At 47.1% G+C, this 5,000-nt stretch overlaps 1 protein-coding gene across 2 annotated transcripts in view; it reads left to right on the plus strand.

Moving 5' to 3' along the window:
- Positions 1–5,000, plus strand: part of ctnnd2b (catenin (cadherin-associated protein), delta 2b) — a 74,807-nt gene that overhangs the window by 39,514 nt on the left and 30,293 nt on the right. The gene's annotated exons all lie outside the window — the stretch shown is intronic.

Genomic DNA, 5,000 nt, shown 5'->3' on the forward strand with positions numbered 1-5,000 from the left:
TGGCTAATAGCCAATAGCTAATAGCCTTTTCTGCCCAGGGACCACAGATGTAAACTAGCTTCTAGCTATCTCTGGTACTAGATTCTGTCTTCTACATGGTCCCTGTCAAATAAGCAATAAACTAGAGTGTGCCCAGGGCCATGACATATCTCACCTAGTCCAAAAAGAGGCATTAACTCGGTTAGGGGTTTATTAAGTCATGTAAACATGAAGGCACCTCCACGCTTATTTGGCCTCGTCCAAAGTGCCACTGTTCACGCTGCTCGCGGTGATGCAGCGTGTCTTGTCTGTCTCTGCTACGAGTGGAAGCCAGGGTGATGATTGAGTTCCACAGCACATGACAGGGTGACATTTTCCAACCTTTGCCCTCAGCGGATGGCTGGAGATAGCCCAGGAGAGAACGGGGGGGGAGGGGGAGGCGGGGCGAGAGCGAGAGCGTGAGTCACGGTCAGCCGTGCTGTCCCAACGTCCCACTGCGCGACATTGCGAGGTCAGCTGGGGGTCACTTTGCACAGCTCCGGCAAGCCTTTAACCTGTGGCTCCGCAGAGACTTTAGATCATGTTCATGGGCCCATAACACAGCAGCCTGTCTTAACACACTCTCCACACACATACAGTACACAGACACAGACACATGCACATACACACACACACATGCACAAAACCACACACACACACACACACACACACACACACACACACACACACACACACACACACACACACACACACACACACACACACACACACACACACACACACACACACACACACACACACACACACATAAAATTGTAGTTTGTGTGCACAGCCAGTTAAGAGGACGCCTGACATCAAACCATCATGGCATTTTTATGCCCCCATCAAATATGTGGAAAAGCATTTTATCAATTACAGACACCCGTTAAAAAGTTGCAGTGGTCTTGCTCTAAATAGGGGATGCGAGGAGATGGGATGGTGTGGTGTGGTATGAAACGAGATGGCCTCCCATGCATTGTGATATCATAAGGCGGGAATGACCATTAAATAAATATGGGACATTAAAGCAAATTGAACGCTCTAGTGGTCCATACGTCAGCGTTAAGTCCCGGCGTCGCTGTTTGCAGCCAGGAGCTATTGCGTCTGTGCTGTGCAACTCCCCTGTGGCCATTAGGTCTAGTTTATAAGGACTACGCCACCATTTCCAAACAAAAGAAACTACTAGTGGCCCAGCCGTAGTTTATTCGGCTGGGCACCTGACTGCTACGCTGTCGACCCGGGTTCAATTCCTGACCCAATCCTTCCCCGTCTCTCTCTCTCCCACTCGCTTCTTGTCCCACTCTTCACTGTCCTGTCTAAATAAAATGGGAAAATCCCCCAAAAAATATTGGAAAGAGAATCTACTGGTTAAAACCTACAGCAGGTCAATCACAATGCGTTATTCTTTATCTGCCCATCCTACAACAGATGCCATTTTCAGCGTGTTAATGTGTGAAATTTGTTTGGGGAGTTTATTGAACACAATAATGGCTGTATGTAGCTACGGTATGTTATGGATTGATTAACTAGAGGACAGTTACTTCGGTAAGACTTTACTTTACGGATCGCTAATAAGGTGGTAATTTCGTGTTAATTTCATAGTTATTTCATAGTTATTTCTGGATAATAACTGTTTATTTTTAGTAACAACAGCATACAATTTCCAGTGCATTGTGTGTGTGTGTGTGTGTGTGTGTGTGTGTGTGTGTGTGTGTGTGTGTGTGTGTGTGTGTGTGTGTGTGTGTGTGTGTGTGTGTGTGTGTGTGTGTGTGTGTGTGTGTGTGTGTGTGTGTGTGTGTGTGTGTGTGTGTGTGTGTGTGTGTGTGTGTGTCAACAAAGTGTCACCGCGCTGCGAGTCATCAGGGTGTCACCACAATGCACTGGAAACTGGATGGTTATTTTGCTGTTGCTACTAAAAACAAACAGTTATTACCCTGAAATAACTATGAAATTAACATGAAATTACCACCTTATTAGCGATCCGTTAAGTAAAGTGTTACCGTTACTTCAATATTTGTGCAAAACATAGAGAGGGAAAAAAGCATACTTTAAAAAAAACTCTATTTATAGTTGCTTAATATGTCACTCACGTCTCTCGTAATACATCACCACCTCTCAAACAACACCAACAACACTATATATAGTATACTCTAAATGGAGAGAGGCTTTTTACCGTTGACAGGAAGGGGATAGTGGCTGTTCCTTTCGAGATGGAGAGGAGGTGTATGCATCTCCACCAGATGAGGAGGCTGAGATGACTTGGCTGTTTGTATGCCTCTCACGTCTGGAAAAGCCCATCTGGGTCTGAGTGTTATGACTCATCAAGAGAGAGCGGCTGTCTCTTGTGTGAGTCCGCTTGTTGTCTGGCTTTTTCATTATTTACTGACAAATCCACAAATACACACACACGCGCGCATGCAGACACATGCGTATACACATACACACAGGCATGCGCGCGTACATTGCACGCACAAACGCCTACACACACACACACACTCACACACACACACACGCACACACTCATACAAAGGCAAATACGCAGTGGCACACTCTTGCATGCACGCATGTGGGCACATGCGCACACACATAACACACATTCAAATAGAAGTACAAAAGCATATGCAAAGGCACACACAAAGGCGCTCGCACACAGACACAGACACAGACACAGACACAGACACACACACACACACACACACACACACACACACACACACACACACACACACACACACACACACACACACACACACACACACACACACACACACACACACACACACACACACACCTGTTACTGTACCTTTGCCCTTTGTAATCATGGCCAGCCATCCATTCATCATGCATCATGTACAGCCCTTTTTATATAATTTATTATTATTATTATCATTATTACTATTACTATTATTATTATTAATATTATTATTATTATTTGCTTGTTGTTATTATTGTTACCTAGTCTAATGCTATTGAGCAGTGTGGAATCGCTGGGGATAATCACCAGAGCCATATCACCCTCATGGTCTGGATAAGGTGGGGAATGTGAAGGGATTGGGGTGTGGTGTGTGTGTGTGTGTGCGTGTGTGCGTGCGTGTGTGTATGTGTATGTGCACGTGTCTGTGTGTACAGTACGTTTGTGGGTATGTGTACGTATGTGTGTGTGCACGTGTCTGTGTGTACGTGTGTACGTGTGTGTGCATGAATCTTTGTGTATGTTTGTGTGTAGTACGTATGTGTACGTGTGTATGTGTGTGCTTGGCCATTGTGGTGCTAATGCCCGCTGGCTAGTGGGCCGTCAGATAGGCACACCTGACTGAGCCAGCACAAAAGCAGAAACAAATACCTGTCAGGAAGGAGGGGAAACAAGGCAGCAGCCAGCCAGCCAGCCAGCCAGCCTACAAATGTTACATTACTTTTCGATGACTGGCTTTTCCATCGCCTCTCTACCCACTGCGGGACACACTCATCCCACACACGCAGGGAAAGAGCTGGAGGAGGATCGTATGGAATGTTTCCTCCCGCCACTGCTGTGTAGTGCTTTGGGATATGTGATGGTGTAGTGTAGTGTTGGGTGTGTGTGCGTGTGTGTGATTGTGTAGTGTGGTGTGTGTGTGTGTGTGTGTGTGTGTGTGTGTGTGTGTGTGTGTGTGTGTGTGTGTGTGTGTGTGTGTGTGTGTGTGTGTGTGTGTATGTGTGTCCGTGCTCTCACATTCGTGTGTGCATGCAGTACGTGTGTGGTCAAGGTTAGCAGAGGAAAGCCTTTGGGCCAGACCAGCCCTTGTCATGCTAACTCTCCGTAGCCACTGACTATCTCTCGGTTAAAATCAATTATTCCAGCAGACTCCTCTCACACACACATACGGAGGACTGTTACTGGCCTGGGTGACGAATGGCTGTGATTGGCTGCGATGGTGTGTGGACTCTTCCTCCTCGTGGTCAAAAAATGTCCGCTCCCCCTGGCCACACCATGGGAAGAGAACTGTGGCAAATCTGTCAAAGATTATTCATGCGATGTGCTCACGTGTTCAACACAAACTGTTTTCCCCTCAGTCTTCTGCCTCCCTCGGAGGAGTCCGCTAGCGTGATTTCAGTGCTGTGGTGCAGAAGAAAAGGGCCGTCGCTGCTTCAGTGGAGGCGGCTAATTGGCCTAATCGGGTCGTTAAAGACTCTGGCTGGAGGAAGGCAGAACATTCAGGCCAGAAAGCAGACCCCAGGCTTGAGGTTGCAGCCCCTTGAATGCAGTGTTGCTGACACAGTTACAGCGCACACTATGCGCACACACATGCATGCATGAATCCTCTGCAAACAGCGTGCGTGCACTCCTGCGCGTGTGGACGCGCTGTATGTGTGCTTGTGCATGTGTGCCTGGAAGTGTGTGTGTGTGTGTGTGTGTGTGTGTGTGTGTGTGTGTGTGTGTGTGTGTGTGTGTGTGTGTGTGTGTGTGTGTGTGTGTGTGTGTGTGTGTGTGTGTGTGTGTGTGTGTGTGTGTGTGTGTGTGTGTGTGTGTGTGTGTATGTCTCTCTCTCTCTCTCTCCCGCCCTCTCTCTCTCTCTCTCTCTCTCTCCCGCCCTCTCTCTCTCTCTCTCTCTCTCTCTCTCTCTCTCTCTCTCTCTCTCTCTCTCTCTCTCTCTTGAGACTTGAGAGTTTGTTTGTGTGTGTATGTGAGAGAGAGAGAGAGAGAGAGAGAGAGAGAGAGAGAGAGAGAGAGAGAGAGAGAGAGAGAGAGAGAGAGAGAGGGGGAGTTTGGCGTTGTGAGTTTTCTTGGGAATATGAGTGCGTTTGAGGACATGTTTTATTCATTGGCAGGCTTTCACAACCTCCATCAGGAGGAGAGCTCTATGAATAGAGAAAAATGGGGGGAAAGTAAAATGTGAAAGTGCTCGACACTATTTCTTTACTGTGTCTTTTTGTTGAAACGCACTACCCAAATAGCCACTGTAGTGCCTGTAATAAATAAATAAACAAACAAACAAGTGAATAAA

This window comes from Engraulis encrasicolus, chromosome 16 (genome assembly GCF_034702125.1).
Source record: "Engraulis encrasicolus isolate BLACKSEA-1 chromosome 16, IST_EnEncr_1.0, whole genome shotgun sequence".
NCBI lineage: Eukaryota > Metazoa > Chordata > Actinopteri > Clupeiformes > Engraulidae > Engraulis > Engraulis encrasicolus.